General features: G+C 41.4%; 1 long non-coding RNA gene across 1 annotated transcript in view; it reads left to right on the top strand.

The window, feature by feature from the left end:
• The window catches only part of LOC132407028 (uncharacterized), a 44,879-nt gene extending 31,778 nt beyond the window's left edge, over positions 1–13,101 (top strand). The window contains exon 3 of the long non-coding RNA XR_009516348.1: positions 11,800–13,101. This is a non-coding gene — a long non-coding RNA (uncharacterized LOC132407028). The remainder of the gene's footprint in view (positions 1–11,799) is intronic.
• The last annotated feature ends 4,844 nt before the right edge of the window (positions 13,102–17,945 follow it).

The following is a 17,945-nucleotide window of genomic DNA, read 5'->3' as shown; positions in this document are numbered from 1 at the left end:
CCAGCGGTGGCCTATCTTGTCGTTGGAGGCCTGTGTGTTGGAGGGGATAAGAGGCTGGGAAAGGGGCCCATTTTGCTGTTATTACTGTTTGTTGCTCTGTTGAACCCTGTAAACATACTATGTCCACACTTCTCCATGGATTGTCACCTTGTCGTGGCGGAGAAGCTTGTGTGGTCCTGAGATCCCGAGAGCGATGTTGTCTGGAGCTATGCTCCTGGTAGGGTCACCCATGGTGGTAAGGCCGAGGGTGAGGTCCCTGACAAAGAACAACCCAACCAAGACCTCAATGATGGAACAGGCGGACGACGTTCCTTTGAACTCAACGACTATGAAGGCGGATGAAGGCTGCAACAAATCCATCAGTTCCCAATGTCGTGATTTCCATGCCGTTGGAATCAGTTGGTTGATTTGTGAAGTATCGTGTGCTTCTTGGAGTGCAACATCAAGTACATGTTAAATAAATACACACACAGGCATCTTTGCTGTGTGATCAACGGAACGAAGACCATCATCCTCGACCTCAAGGGAAAGCCACGATAACGACGAGTATGTCCACAACACAATGTGTGGCAACACTTGCAGGCACTTGTGCTGCTCTAGATCGCCAGTAACTACAGAATCTCTTATGTTACAATGTCCTGTATTCTATTATTGATTGTTTCTAGTCCTATCTTGATGTATTCATGTACAGAATGATGTCTGTGGAAACAAAAGCTCTTCACAGCATCTCAGAACATGTGACAATCATAAATTAATTGCCAATCACAAACAAGAGAAAATCTGCAGATGCTGGAAATCCAAGCAACACACACAAGTTGCTGGACGGACTTAGCAGACCAGGCAGCATCTACAGAAATGAGCAAACAGTCGAAGTTTCAGACCAAGACCCTTCATCAGACCTCCAGCATTTCGTGTGTTTTACTAATCACATTACTAACAACTATCCCTGGATATACTTACGACTAATTTAAGTAAGACACATGCACCACATAAGAAAAAAGATGGTTGTGCCATTCCAATTTATCTTTGTTTATTTAAGTTCATTGTCTCTGGAACTTCTTGCAGCCCTATGAATGTCGAAGGAATGGCTTGAGATTTGGGAGCCAAAATCCAATCAAATAGAAGAAGTAAACTTATGAGTATTTGAGAAAGAAGCTGTCTAATGTAATAATCCCAGAGTAAAATACACTTGGAAGTAATTTCTCCATGCTGAAGTTTTATTCAAATGCACAATCGGAAGTGTATGATTACACTCACTATAGACAGAAGGCAAGCATCACAATATTTCAATGAAATTGAAAGAGTAAAGGGAAAAATTCCAAGGATTTTGCCTAGACTTGAGAATCTGAGTTATAGAGGAAGGACAAATAGGTTAGTACTTCATTCCCTGGAGCATGGGAGATTGAGGAGAGATTAGATGGAGGTATACAGGATTGTAAGGAAAATAGACAGGTAAAAAAGATCTAGTGCTTTCTTGCTGCATAGAATAAACTCTTCTCGGGTTACCAGCTGGGTACAGGTGTCGATTTTAACCAACTTTTCAATGACTAACCCTGCCACCTCCATCACAAACGATGCCCAGGCACTTCTAGTCTGGTAATATATGCCCCCTTCGTCCGTCCCTCCTGATTGGTTAGTCCTCAACCAATTAGGTTTCCGCTGTTCTAACTTGTTTATAATCAAATTTCTGTTCTTACTTAGAGCAAGACCTTCACCTTTGTTAAAATTTGTTTTCTCTAGTTTTATTTCAATGGCTTCCTTCACCAGGCAGTCCCAAAAGCCACTGGCTTATAAAACAATAGTTTTGTGCCGTCAAAGTCAATCCTACCTCCACCGCGAATGCAATGTTTTGCTCATGCCAGTTTCCCTGGGTAACCCAAACAGATATATTTCCTGTGCTCCTTGATGCGGGTTCCCACCGTGCACTGGCTGGCCACTGTATGCTGATCTGCATTCACAGGGAATCCTGTAAACACCAGTCATCCTGAGTCCCAGGTCATCTTTGACCTGCATCCGCTGAGATTTGAGTGTCATTACAGGTTTGTGGATGGTATTCATCCAGTATTTCTTGAGGGTCCTGGCAATCCTTCCTTAATGGTTAATTTTAATGTGCTGTCCCTGTTCACGAGACTTCCCATTAAGGACAATTTGGTCCTTTTGTCATGGTTTGATGAGGGTACCATTGATCTTTTTGAACACACCCTTACATCAACTTCCTCTATAAGGGGAACTACTATAAACAAATGGACAGAGTCGCTATAGGATCGCACTTGTCACTGGCTATTGATATATGGAGGACTTTGAGGAGAGGATGCTGAGCGCATCGCCTTACACCCCAAATGCTTCTTCAGATACAGCGATGACACCTTCGTAGAGTAGACTCCTGGACTCCAGGACTCCAACATTTCAACCACCTTCTGAACAGCATACGTCCAAGCATTCAATTTACGAGGGAGATGGAGAAGAATGGTTGCCTCCTGCTCCTGGACATTCTAATACAACAGAAACTGGACGGTAGCCTCGAGCATAGCGTTTATTAGAAACTCATGTACAAGGACTTGTGCCTCAATAATAAGAGTTACCATCACACTCTCAATGTAGAACGGTCTTTTCTATTTTGATTAACCCTTCAAAACTATTTCAGAACTGGAGAGTCTCCATGAGGAAATAAGATACTTGATGTTCCTACAGAATGGCTGCAAGGCAAAGGAAATCAATCGAGCTCTTAAAAGGACCGACGGGAAAACTAGAAAACCTAACAACGAGGAGAAACCAGTCACTAGCACCTGTCTATGTACACAAAATGCTGGAGGAGCTCAGCAGGCCAGGCAGCATCTATGGAAAAGAGTAAACAGTCAACATTTTGAGCCAAAACCCTTCATCAGGAATGATGAAGGCCTCATCCTGAAATATCAACTGCTTACGCTTTTCCATAGATGCTGCCTGGCCTGCTGAGCTCCTCCAGTATTCTGTGTGTGCTGCTCGGATTTCCAGAATCTGCAGAACTTCCCTTGTTTGTGATTTGGCTACCGCCTGTCTTCCCTATATTTCCACTATTTCTGGAAGGATCGTCAGGGTCCTCATGATTAATGCCATCCGCAAGCCCGTAGGGAAGCTCAAATCACAGCTTATGTGAGTCAAAGATGATCTGGGACTCAGGAGAGCTGGCATTAATAGGAATCCCTGTGAATGCAGATCAACGTATATCGAACAGATGGAGTGCGCAGTGGAAACCCACATCGAGCAGCATAGACAGTGTATCCGTTTGGTTTACCTGGAGAAATCAGCAACAACAGGACATTGCATTCGCAACAGCGGTAGGATTGAATTCGACGGCACAAAGCCATTGAGCCACACCAATAGCTTTGAGAACACCTGTTGAAGGAAGCCTTTGAAATAAAACTAGGGAAAAAGAATATTAACAAAGGTAAAGGTCTCACTCTAAGTAAGAACAGGAATTTGATTGTAAACAAGATAGGACTATCCAATCAGGAGAGACAAACAACAGAACCAGATGTGCCTAGGCATCATCCCTGATGAAGATGGCAGTTTGTCATCAAAACATCAATTAAATTGACACCTGGAATAGGCAGAATAACATTTTGGCACAGACTAGATGGGCTGAAAGGCTTGTTTCAGTCCTGCAGTGCTCTCTGACTTTATCAGTGACCTCATCAAATATGTAAGATAAAAACAATCTGATTTAATAATTACAGAGTTGAACGCATTTGGAAATAATTTCTCAATGCAGAAATTTTATCCAAATGCACGATTGGAAGTGTATGATTGTGCTCACTATAGACACAAAGTGAACAATAAAATCTATCAATATATGTAGTTAACAGATTTTAAACATCAATGAATCCTTTGGGCCTGCCACCTTCACCATAATGGTTAAAACCCCTTGACAAGACTACATTTCTTCCCCTACCATCGTCCCCTCCTTTGAAAGTTCCACCATAATGTTCTTCAGCTGAGTAATGTCCAGGGAAAATCAAAATGGAAATAGGAAAGTACCAGAGATATGAAACGGGAGGCAGGAGATTATCCTGAAGAATTTCCCTCCAAACTCCTGAAATAATGCTCAAAATGTATCTGTGAGGTCTCCTCTTCCACATAGTGCAACCTTGGCCCAAACTAAAGAAAGTCACACTGATGAACGTTTTTGATCTTTGACAACAGAATGCCAACACTACGAAGAAATCTACATCACTATTTTTTTTTGCACTGTTTGCATCAAGGTCTCCTAAGTCATAAATTGCATGAAGTCACCACAAAATAAATTATCCTCTACTATCAATGTGAAAGGAACATCAGAGTGAATCTCTTTATTTGCCACTTCATGCACAAATCATTATTGTACTCAAAGTAAAGGGAGTGCTCCGTTGATTTAACAGCACCAGACATAGTGTCACACATGAGAGATGCAGAATGTCTTCATCTTTCTGAACAGCAATGTCACAACCACTCAAAGAAAGGCTTGCTTAAGCTTTAATGTCAGAAGCAAGTCTCGTCGATTAAAGGAGTTCTCATGGATTAGACACCACAATGCCTTCTACTGAACTGTTTCCTTTACAGTTTTTCAAAAAGAATGCTTACATATTAAAGACATTTTGTTTTATAAAACTTATTATTGTAGGGAACTAAGGCTCAAATGTAAGTCAGATTGCATTGATTAGATGGGCCAAAGGGCCTGTTTCTGTGCTGTAGTGCTCTATGACTATGGAAGTAAGGAATTTAAAGTAATTAAAATTGGTACATATAAATTATTGAACTGACAGCCAACAATTTCCAAGTGCCTTAATGTCTCTGTCTCAGGTTTTAAAGCAGGAATCTGGAGTTACAGGGGATGCAGGAAATAAATTGCTGGAGGACCTCAGCAGATGGAGTAGCATATGAGGGTGGGGGGGGGGGGGGAGAGGTGTGGGGATGGAATAGTCAACAGTTTGGGTGGAGACCTGCATTGAGAAGGGTGAAGAAGGAAAGATAGTTCCAGAAGTTGACAAGGATGAGACCGGAAGAGAAATGGATGTTCAGAGCCATCAGCCTGAGTTTGAACAGACATCCTCTCCCTCGCATTAGCTGCTGTCGGAGGAAAGTGAAGGAATCTTGGATTCCACATTGCAAGGAATGATTAGCGAGAGTGTGGACACATTTGAGGGGACTTTGAGTTTCAAGCTGCACATATTCCTGGATTCTGGTTTCTCTTTCTTTTGCTGCTTTTTGAGTGGTTTGATCAGTCTGGAGTGTCTCACCTAAGCTCTGTGGCCTGCAGTGTGCTAGCAGTGCACTGCTAAACGAAATGCCACTGGACCCTGGGTTTGACGCTCGATATTCTATGTGTTGCCATTTGTGCAATTAGTTCTTTTCTCGTGCACTGGGTGCTTGATGTTTCCTTGATCAGGTTCCATGGTGCTCCAGTGTTTCTTTGATTCCTCTCTGCATGCAGGAGGACAAATCGTAGAGCTGTGTTCTGTATACATACTTTGCCCTTGTAAGTGTCCTTCCCATTTTTGAGTCTTTATAACAAGGAGAAGGGAAGGGAAGAAACAGGGGCCAGTAGGTGCTAGGTGGACCAATATGATGAGGGTGCGTGCCAGATGACAGGCAGAGGGAACCTGTTGGGGGTAGGGTAATGGTGGATTTGGGGGACAGGCACAACACAACAGGTGGAAGCTGACAAAAGGAAAGACAAGGCTGATGAATCCCAGCAGAAGGAGGAGAGGGTAATCAGGAAGAGATACAAAGGCCACCAGTGTTGGAATCTGATATACAGTGGCACGCAAAAGTTTGGACACTCCTGGTCAAAATTTCTGTTACTGTGAATAGTTAAGTGAGTAGAAGATGAGCTGATCTCCAAAAGTCATAAAGTTAAATATGAAACTTTCTTTTCAACATTTTAAGCAAGATTAGTGTATTATTTTTGTTTTGTACAATTTTAGAGTGAAAGAAGGAAAGGAGCACCATGCAAAAGTTTAGGAACCCCATGAGATTTGAGCTCTCAGATAACTTTTACCAAGGTCTCAGACCTTAATTATCTTGTTAGAGCTATGGCTTGTTCATAGTCATCGTTAGGGAAGGCCAGATGATGCAAATTTCAAAGCTTTATAAATACCCTGACTCCTCAAACCTTGTCCCAACAATCAGCAGCCATGGGCTCCTCTAAGCATCTGTCTAGCACTCTGAAAATTAAAATAAATGATATCCACAAAGCAGGAGAAAGCTAGAAAAACTAGGAGAAAGATAGCAAAGTGTTTTCAGGTAGCCGTTTCCTCAGTTCGTAATGTAATTAAGAAATGGCAGTTAACAGGAACGATGGAAGTCAAGTTCAGGTCCAGAAGTCAAAGAAAACTTTCCGAGAGAACTGCTCGTAGGATTGCTAGAAAGGCAAATCAAAATCCCTGTTTGATTGCAAAAGACCTTCAGGAAGATTTAGCAGACTCTGGAGTGGTGGTGCACTGTTCTACTATGCAGTGACATCTGCACAAATATGACCTTCATGGAAGAGTCATCAGAAGGAAATCTTTCCTGCATTCTCGCCACAAAATTCAGCGTCAGAAGTTTTCAAAGGAACGTCTAAGCAAGCCTGATGCATTTTGGAAACAAGTCCTGTGGACTGATGAAATTAAAATAGAGCTTTTTGGTTGCAATGTGCAAAGATATGTTTGGAGAAAAAGGGGTACAGAATTTCATGAAAAGAACACCTCTCCAACTGTTAAGCATGGGGGTGGATCAATCATGTTTTGGGCTTGTGTTGCAGCCAGTGGCATGGGGAACATTTCACCAGTAGAGGGAAGAATGAATTCAATTAAATACCAGCAAATTCTGGAAGCAAACATCACACTGTCTGTAAAAAAGCTGAAGATGAAAAGAGGTGGCTTCTAGAACAGAATAATGATTGTAAACTCACCTCAAAATTCGCCTCAAGAGGCACAAGCTGAAGGTTTTGCCATGGCCCTCACAGTCCTCATCATCAAAAGTCAGTGGATAGACCTCAAAAGAGCAGTGCATGCAAGACAGCCCAAGGATCTCACAGAACTAGAAGCCTTTTGCAAAGAAGAATAGGCAAAAATCCCCCAAACAAGAATTGAAAGACTCTTAGCTGGCTACAGAAAGCATTTACAAGCTGTGATACTTGCCAAAGGAGGTGTTATTAAGTACTGACCATGCAGGGTGCCCAAACCTTTGCTTTGGGCCCATTTCCTTTTTTGTTATTTTGAAACTGTAAAAGATGGAAATAAAAAAGTAATCATGCTTAAATTATTAAAGGAATGTGTCATCTTTAACTTTATGCCTTTTGGAAATCAGGTCATCTTTTACTCGCTTAGCTATTCACAGTAAAAGAAATTTTGATCGGGGTGCTCAAACTTTTGCATGCCACTGTATAAGGAAGGCAGGAACCATTAATTGAGTGATACATTAAAGGGCAGATGGAACCAAATGGGGAGTTGAGGGCATCCAATACATCACAGGGGATGCATTGGGTTTTTATCTTCCATAATTCCCAGATTCTTGCCGTATTAAGGAATAAGAAGGAGGAAAACATTCAAAGAATGGAGAGAATAAAAGAGGCAGACCAGCTGCTTTGACAACAGAGATAGCTAAAATACAAGATAGCATAGCTGAGAGTGTGGTAGAAGGCATTGCAGAATCACAACATGATTAAGCAGACCTAAAACGTTTTTAAGAAAAGGAAATCGTTAAGGTTCTATTAAGGATTTTTGAGTGTGTAGGATAACAAAAGACCAAGGAGATGTAGCCTATTAATTCAGATAGAGGATTAGCTAATGGACATGAGACAGAGAGAGGAAATGAATCAGTCATTAGCAGGCAAGGAGGGTGTAACTGTTGTGTTGTCATGAGGGTCAGTGCTAAAGCATCAGCCTCTTACAATCTCTAACACAAATGTGAGCAAATCTGCAGATACTGCATATCCAAAGCAACCCATACAAAATGCTGGAGGAACTCAGCAGGTCAGGCAGCATCCATGAAAAAGAATAGGCAGTTGACGTTTTGGGCTGAGCCCCTTCTTCAGGGCTGAGAAGGAAGAGCGATGATGCCAGAATATAAAAGTGGAAGTGGGGGAAGGAAGCCAGCTGGAAGCTTAAAGGTGAAGCCAATAGGTGGGGAAGGGTCAAGGGCTGGAGAAGAAGGAATCTGATAGGAATGGAGAGTGGACTATAGGAGAAAGAGAAGGAGGAAGGGACCCAAGTGGAAGCCACAGGCATCTGAGAAGAGGAAAAAAGGTCAGTCAATATTCATGCCATCAAGTTGGAAGCAGTGTAGACAGAATATAAGGTGTTGATCCTCCACTCTGAGAGTGGCCTCAGCTTGGCGCAAGAGGAGGTCATAGACCAGTGCATGTCAGAAGAGGAATGGGAATTAAGATATTTGGCCAACGGGAAGTCCCACTTGTAGCAGATGGTGCGGAGGCACATGTCAAAGCGGTCCCCATTTTACGTCAGGTCTCACCAGACACACCAGATGACCCCAGCAGATTCTTACTGTACTATCTCGGTAAGTGTTGACGTAAACAATAAAAAGGCTGAGTGGGATATGTTCATATTCATTGAAGATTCAATGTCAGGCGTGAAAACACACTGCCAGGAAATTCACCAGCGATAGGTCATGATGAACGTAATTGTGTGCTGACAGTATTTTCTAATAATTTCCTGAATTTTGGGCCACTGAAGTCAACAAAACTGGGTTTCAGAAAAGCAGCAGAACTCACAGCCACTTCTATATGGCATGTCTGGGGATGAATTTCGAGGAAACAAACTGATTCATTGAGTGGGTAAGATGGTGATGCATCAAATATGTGAGGAAGTGTTAAATAATTCAATGTTGTAAAAAATATGTAGTGCTGAACACCTTTGAAAGATGAAGGCAGAGGAAATCACATGTCCTTGCATGCAAATCAAGGACAGTCAGCTTGCATGTTCAGCAAGAAACTAAAAAGACAAATGGTATTTTTGCACGGATGCTCTAAGAATAAGGAAGTCTATGTACAAAATGCAGGGCTTTACGAGTGTACACCTACAGTGTAAATCTTTGCTCTTACTTGCCCTCGGAGGAGTGCAATAAAGATTCAACGGATTGATCCTGGGATTAGCGGGCTCACCTGATCAGAAATTTGAATAGAATATACCTTTATTCTCTGAACTTTGGAAAAGTGTATGTAATCCAGTTGTCTGATGGACACCGTAAGGCCAATTATATGGCCTGATGGGTCTAACACGAAGGAGTTTTCTAAGGACGTGGTCTGCCTTAGAGGAATGAGATGAAAAATTACTTCCTCCAAAAGGCTGTCAGTCTTTTGAAATCTCTACCCTGAATACACTGTTGAATCACTGAGTATACTCAAAATTCACTTTATGTATTTACAAACATCACAGGAATGAAGTGAAAAGGGGATCAGATAAGAGAATAAAAATGTTGTAAATTTGGACATGATCCTACAAAATGTTCATTCATGCATGATTTCACCATATGATTGCCTTAACGACTAAATTTGTCTGTGATTAAACCTATCATCTGTAACACAAGATGCAGCAGAGCACCATCTAATGCAATAAAACACTTGTTAGAGTCACTCCAGCAATACTTTGCCAGCCTGAACGATGGGTGAAGCAAGGCTATAAATTCAGGCCAGAAACAGATGGAAGCATTTTCTTGGAAGACATTGGAAAGCCTGTTCTATGGCGGTGAGGGACAGAGAGGAAGGAAGGAGATTTTTGAGTTCATCAAAATGTTAAGGGAGGGGTTCACTGCAGCTCGGGAAGTTCAGGGGCCATTGGAAATATGTAAGATCAAAGTCTCGCACTTCAGTTCTTTTGACAAAGTATGACAGTGAGGATCATAACAGCATAACACCACTACCACCTCCCCACAGCCTCAAGTTCACAGCTGCAGTAATCAACCAAATCTAGGTCAAAACGTGAAATAACAATTTTCTAAATTATCCTGTCAGTCTACAATTTTTGAATGTTCGAAGTTTAAAGTCCAATGGAACTTTATTATCAAAGTCAATATAGGTCACCTGAGATTCATTTTCTTGTAGGCATTTACAGTAGACATGATGCTCGAGAGGCAGTAATGGGGGGGCAACGAAGTGGCAAGTGAACTTAATATGTATTTGGCATTAGTCTTCACCAGCAGTATGCCAGAAATGCGGCGGTGTCAGGAGGCAGAAGTGAGTGTAGTCGCTATTACTAAATAAATGGTGCTTGGGGAGCTGAAAGGTTTGAAGGGACTGCAAATAAGTTAACCGGGTCAGATGGAATGCACCCCAAGTATCTAAAAGAGGAGCTGAAGAGATTAAGGAGGCATTAGTAATGATATTTCAAGAATCTCTAGATTCTAGAATGTTTCCGGAGGACCGGAAAATTGCAAATGTCACTCCACTCTTTTAGAAGAGAGGGAGGCAGAAGAATGGAACTTTTAGGCCAGTTCAGGGGACCTCAGTGGCTGGGAAGATGTTGGAGACCATTATTAAGGATGAGGTTTCTGAGTACTTGGATAAAGTAGGCCTAAGTTAGCATGGTTCCTTAAGAGAAAATCTTGCCTGACAAATCTGTCGGAATTCGTTCAGCAAATAACAGGCAGGATAGACAAAGGAGAATCAGTGGATGTTGATTACTTGAATTTTCAGAAGGTTTTTGACAATGTACCACACACGTGGTTACTAAACAAGGTAAGAGTCAATAGTATGAAAGGAAAGATACTAGAATTCACAACGAGTGGGAGTAAAGGGGGCGTAGTTTGGTTAGCTGCCAATGACTAGTGGTATTCCACAGGGGTTGGTATTGGGATCGCTTCTTCTCACATTATATGTCAGCAATTTGGATGACAAAATTGATGGCTTTGTGGCTCAGTTTGCAGACAATACAAATACGAGTGGAGGGGACACAGAGAGTATGCAGAAGGACTTGGACAGATTAGGATAGTGGGCAAAGGAGCAGCAGATGGAATATACTCTGGCGAAGTACGGTCATGCACTTTGGTAGAAGAAATAAAGGTCTATAACTTTTCCACTGCAAACAGGGAAAAAATTCAAAGAGCAGAAATATATCATACGTATGAACCATTTACTAACCCACTTATCTTTGGAAGGCATGAGGAAACTGGAGCACACAGAAAAGTCCACATTGTTACAAAGAGAGCATACAAGCTCCTTGCAGACACAGACAGGAACTGCTGCCACTGCAAAGCATTGTACCACCTATTATATCACTGTACCAAACAATGTTGCAAGATTCATCTTACAGACTGATCGTGAGAAAGCTAATCATAATTGTCACCGTAGTGGGAACTATAGTCAGAATTTTAGAAAGTGTGTGTTTCCACTGAAGAAAATGTTGAGGAGATTCTTTGGGATGCTTCAGTTATGAGGGAGACTAGAACGGTGATGAAAGCCAAAGATCACAAGATCAAGGAATCTAGGTAGGTAAAAAAGGAAAATTTGTCAAGGATCAGCAATTGGGATTGATAGAGCCTCATGGGAAAATTAAAGAATGTAGGAAATTACATGAGAAAGAAATTAGGAGGACAAAAAAGAGGCTATAAAATATCTTTGGCAGGTCATAGAATTCCAAAACTTTCTTTATATATCAGAAGCATGATGGGGGCAGGGTTTAAGGGTCAGCACAACATTGTGGGCCAAATGGCCTGTACTGTGCTGTATTGTTCTTTGTTCTTTCTTTGTACTTTGGGTCCCTAGTAAAAGAGTGTCATCTCTTTGTAGAGTTACGAGTGAAGAACTCTAGGCCATGGACTAAATTTATTTATTTGTTTATTTAGAGCTACAGCTTGGAAAAGGCACTTCTGGACAAGCAAGCCCCACTACCCAGCAGCCTGCCTATTGAACCAACCCCAGCCTAACCATGGGACAAGAAGACCACAACCTCATCGTGGGTTGGAGACTTGTATGCCTCAATGACAACCACAGCAATGTTGGCTGGAGTCAGGGCTTTATGCTTTGTGTTTTGGTAGGGTCATCCATGCCAAACAGGTCAACGGGCAGAGGACAGACTAAGAGTGGTTTACTGGTTCTCCAGGTTTGTGGGTTCAGCTCAGGGCTAACAACCCTGACTGATAAATCAAAACTGTTACAGAAATAGCAATGAAGAAGGACATCTGAGTGTGAAGGTTTTCCTGAGTCTCAATGTGGAACTTGCATGATGGGCAATCATGAAAACCAGGCTACTGCCACAGTGAAGGAAGTCCTGAATGGCCTTCAGAAGTGGAGGACCTTCATTGCTGCTCTGAACTCCAGTGGTGTAATGGACAGTAGGGAATCATGGAACAAATTACAATGACCAATTAACCTACTAAACAGTATGTCTTTGGTTTGTGGGGAGAAACCAGAGCACGTGCTCACGAGAAGGACATACAAACTTCTTACAGAGGGTGTCAGAATGGAACTCTGAACTCTGAGGCCCTGAGCTGTAATTGTGTCACACTAGCAGTTACACTACTGTGGCAACCCCAAATAATAATGCTATCAAAGAGCAGGTGTAGGCAAGTTCAGGTAAATGGCCTTGATCTCTGCTGTTGAGAAGATTGCCAAAAGATATGATCTGATATAGATCAGTCACAAAATCGAGTGTAGAAATGGCAGATGGAGTTTAATCTGGCCAGATGTTGCATTTTGCGATATCAACTGTAAAGGAACAGTATGTCCATAAGACAAAAGAGCTGAACTAGGCCATTCAGCCTGTGAACTTCTCTCCACCACTCCATCATGGCTGAAAAATTATCTCTTGCAACCTCATTCTCCTGCCTTCTCTCCATAATCTATAATCCGGTGACTAATCAAGAACCTATCAACCTCCGCTTTAAATATACTAAGTGACTTGACCTCCACAGCAATCCATGCCAATGAATTCCACAGATTTATCACCCTCTGGCTGAAGAAATTCCTCCTCATCTCCATTCTAAATGGACGTCCCTCTATTCTGAGGCTGTGACCTCTGGCTCTAGACTCACCCACTATCTTCTCCACATCCACTCACTCTGGGCCTTTCAACATTCAATGGGTTTCAATCTGATTCCCCCCCCCCCCCATTCTTCTAAACTCCAGAGAACACAGGCACAAAATTATCAAACCCTCCTCATACATTAACCCTTTCATTCCTGGAATCATTCTCGTGCATTTCCTCTGGAGCTTGACTAACAGCTTTTAACAGTACTGTTAAAGGCCTCCATTACTGTGACTCCAAGTCGTAGGTTCCTGCAAGTGAGTACACAGGTCGATTAGGTGTTAAAGAAGACGCATGATGTTCTTGCCTTTATTAGTTGAGGTATTTACTATAAGAGTCAGGTTATGTTGAGCTTCATAAAACTCTAGTTAGGCTGTATTTGGCCTATTGCATTCATTTCTGGTCACTTATTCTAGGAAGAATGTACAGGTTTAGGACAGGACACAAAAGAGGTTTATCAGGATGCTGCCTGGATTATAGGACAAGTGCTGTAAGGAGAGGTCGGACAAACTTTGGTTGTTTTGTCTGGAGACAGGAGACCTGATAGACATTTATGAGATAATAAGAAGTATAGCTAATATGGTGTGTGCCTGGAATGTGCTGCCAGGGATGGTGGTGGAGGCAAACACAAAACAGTTATGCAAGAGGCTCTCAGATATATGACTGTGCAGGGAATGGAGGGATATGGATCTTGTGTAGCTAGAAAGGATTCGTTTAGCTTAGTATTTCATTATTGGTTTAATTAGTTCGGCACTATATTGTAGGTCAAAGGACCTATTCCTGTGCTGTACTGTTTTATGTTATGTTCCACATCTTTTAATCATTCATATAGAGATATACAATAATCACACTATAACACAAAATGTCACAAGCCCTCAATGATCCATGTATTCTTCAAAAACTTACCAAAGGGGAATTTTTGGCACTCTCACCCCTGAGTTTATTAAGTTGTGAGTTCAAATCCCACTCCAGTGATTTGATTTTAAAGTCTAAGCTGACATTCTAGTGGAGCAGTGAAGAAGTGCTGTATTGATGAAGTTGATGCATTTCTAAATGAGACATTACTTGAAGTTCCCATCTGCTCTCTCAAGTAGATTGTAAAAAAAAATCCCCAACAATATTTCAAGGAAAGGAAGGACGTTATCCTTCTTTAAGCCCTCATTCAACCACAATAAAATGAACGTCACTATCAGATCATAACTTGAAATTGTACACATTGTCCGCTGTACTTCCGACAGTACATTGGTTACACTGCGAAAACAATATCAATAGTTGTAATAATCCTTGTGATATCCTGGAAGGGAAATGAAACGTGCCACATAAATGCATCTCTTTGCTTCCTGAATAATTATGAACATCAGTAATTGTGCTATAAATGATTTGTCCCCTTCTTTATAGGGGCACTGAGGGCATTTAGCCAGCGACTGCCTACCTAGTTTAAAAGAGCAAACTGTGTGATGGCCTTTTGAGAGGTTAGCTTCATTCATCTCTACACTGAACCGATTGCACAACCTATAAACTCACTTTCAAGGACTCCACAATTCAAGTTCTCAGTATCATTTAATTACTGTTTTAAGTATTTTCACAGTTTCTCTTCTTTTGTGCATTGATTGTTTGTCAGTCTTTCCACATATTTTTTCTTCGATTCTGTTGTATTTCTTTGTTCTACTGTGAATATTTGCAAAAAAAAGGAATCTCTGGGTAGTATATAGCAACATGTACAGTATTATGTAAAAGTCTAAGGCACATATAAGACTTTTGCACAGCACTGTAGAACTTTCATGTATTGCACTGTACTGTTGCCACAAAAAAAAACAAATTTCATGACATGTGGGAGTGATGATTGATCTGATTCTTATATGGGTCTCTACTGAGGGCTGAGTGGAAGGGGACTGGTGAGGGGAATCATAGTTAGGAAGAGGGGAAGGAAGAGAAGAGGGAGCAGGAAGCAGCATAGAAACATTCTTTAATGATCAATAAACTAGTTGTTCACAATCAAATGACCTTGCCTGACGTTTCAGAGCTGGGTGTGTCTTCACCTGTACCACCCCCAGCCCCTGACACTCCTTCTTTGCCACCTGTCCCACACCTCTCCTACAGCTCCCCACTCTCACCATTCCCAACATCCTTTGCCCCCACCAGATTTACGAACTCGCTTTCCACTCCACTTCGACAAGTACAGTAGTGTGCAAAAGTCTTAGGCACTCTAGCTACATATATGTGTCTAAGACAATTGCATAGTACTGTATGTACTTTGACAATAAATTTACTTTGAACATTGAACGTTTTGAAATCTTTAAATCAATGTGGTTAGAATATTTCCACTTGGAAGGAACCCAAAGGGATACTTATTAATAAATTGTGTGGGAGAAATGAGGAGAAAACTGCTTGGCTTGAAGAAAGAATTTGTTTTTTTTGGGAAGTGTGAAAGTAGATGAATGGATGAAAGAGAAGAGAGCAGAAAGAAATGATGAAAATTTGAGGTGAGGCTTACAACGTGAAAGAATATCAGTTGTAGGCTGTGCGTTGTGATCCCTGTATTTTATGTAAATATCTGCATGCAACCAGACTGCAGTATCTAGAAACTGTGACCACTTCATTAGGCACACCTGTACTCCTGCTCATTAATGCAATATCTAATCAGCCAATCATGTGGCAGCAACGCAATGCATAAAAGCAAGCATACATGGTCAAGAGATTCAATTATTGTTCAGGTCAAACATCAGAATGGGGAAGAAATGTGATCTAAGAGACTTTGACTGTTGTTGCCAGACTATTGATCTGCTGGGGTTTTCATGCACAACCATCTTCAGAGGTTACAGAGATTGGCGCGGAGCACACAAAACATCCAGTGAGCGGCAGTTCTGTGTGTGAAAATGCCTTGTTAATGAGGGATGTCAGAGGAGAATGGCCAGACTGGTTTGAGCTAACAGTAACTTAAATAACCACGTGTTACAACAGTGCTGTACAGAAAAGCGTCTTTCAATTCACAACATGTCTACACTTGAAGCTGATGGGCTACAGCTGAAGAAGACCACAAATATTCACTCAGTGGCCACTTTATTAAGTACAGGAGATGCCTAATAAAGTGGCCACTCGGTATACTGTAGTGCAGATTTGAGACTAATCCAGAATTTTAATGGTATGTACAATTAGTGCCAAACTCAGCTGTAGAAGAATTTCCTTCCGCCCTTCTTTTCTTTGTTGATTAGAATCTGATGAAAAGAATAATGATTACCAGCAAGACACATCTGTATTCAGGACTGATGCCAAGATGTGGATGAGATTAATATTTCCATGTCTCAAAATGACTATGAGGTATGGATCAACCAATAACCAACAATCTCTGCTGATGGCTTCACATTTAGTCAACTTTTCCAGTGATGTCCTATCAGTGGGTGAACCTCAATCCTCTGTCAGGCTATCCTCGGTATTGCAGAGACAATAACAAGAAACGAATGGAACTTGCACAGAGAAGAATGGTCTTGATGGGGAAAAAAAACATTAGTTATATCCAATTTCTGGTTTTGTTTGTTTTTAGTCAGGGTAGGAGTGTGTCTGCCACAGTGTTGGATTGTTTAATTTTATTGAAATATTTGGCACTCTGTAGGCAATTGGAAGACTTCAGAAACATAATGAATTCCATTCCTCTTCTCCCCTGGGTGAGCTGAAAATGAATTTCAGCCTCTCCAGCATCAATGCAATCTGCCAACAGGGTGCTGTCTGTTGTAAATTCAAAATAGCCAACTAGAAATCAGGTGCTCTTATCCAGGACAATGTGATAGCTGGCAGCCATTCTTCAAACAGCGCCATGGAAGATTAAGTATCTGCATCAACAATAACTTGCATTTATATAGCACCATTAGTGCAGTAAAACATCAGAAGCACTTCACGGGAGAGTTATCAGGCAAAGCTTGACACCAAGCCACACGATGGAGCATGACGGCAGGTGTGAGAGACAGGTTTAACAAAGGGCCTTAAAGGAGGAAAGAGCGGTGGAGAGGTGGAGAGAAGAAATTCCAGATCTTAGGGTTTCAATGATTGATGACATTATTCCAAACAAGCAGATGTGCCCTTGGTCTAATAATTCACATTGAAGGATGGCTTGTTGAATATTGCAACACAAGAATGATTGTGCAGGTTACACACAGAAACCCCTGATTCACAGCTGAACAACACAATAAAATAACTTTATTTTGTCACTCCTATTGCAGTTTTGTTTTGGCCAGTAAGCAATTTGGAGACAAAGACATTACAGAGGACATTGTTATATCAGAATATTAATGATCTAAATTTAAAAAAAACTTCTTCATATTGTAAACTTCAGAAAGACAAGTAGTACGTGGCCTCTCCACATGTAAGCACCACTGCTTTTTGATGCTATTTTTGATGATGGTAAAGTAGTCGCTATAGAAAGTACAGGATCTTGATGATTGCACCTCTGCCTGGTATGCCAACTGCTCTGCTGTGACAAGCACATCTTCAGAGAGTAATATACAGCACCTAGTCCATCAGAATCAGAATCAGGTTTATTATCACCGGCATGTGATGTGAAATTTCTTAACTTAGCAGCAGCAGTTCAATGCAATACATAATCTAGCAGAGAGAGAAAAAAAATAATAATACATAAAATAAAACATAATAAATAAAGTAAATAAATTGCCTATATTGAATAGATTATTAAAAATGTGCAAAAACAGAAATACTGTATATTTTTAAAAAATGAGGTAGTGTCCAAAGCTTCAATGTCCATTTAGGAATCGGATGGCAGAGGGGAAGAAGCTGTTCCTGAATCACTGAGTGTGTGCCTTCAGGCTTCTGTATCTCCTACCTGATGGTAACAGTGAGAAAAGGGCACTCCCTGGGTGCTGGAGGTCTTTAATAATGGACGCTGCCTCTCTGAGACACCGCTGCCTGAAGATGTCCTGGGTACTTTGTAGGGTAGTACCCAAGATGGAGCTGACT

The sequence above is a fragment of the Hypanus sabinus genome, chromosome 17 (genome assembly GCF_030144855.1).
Source record: "Hypanus sabinus isolate sHypSab1 chromosome 17, sHypSab1.hap1, whole genome shotgun sequence".
NCBI classification, from domain to species: domain Eukaryota; kingdom Metazoa; phylum Chordata; class Chondrichthyes; order Myliobatiformes; family Dasyatidae; genus Hypanus; species Hypanus sabinus.
Note: the sequence above shows the minus strand (reverse complement) of the source record. Positions and strands in the feature narration are given on the sequence as shown.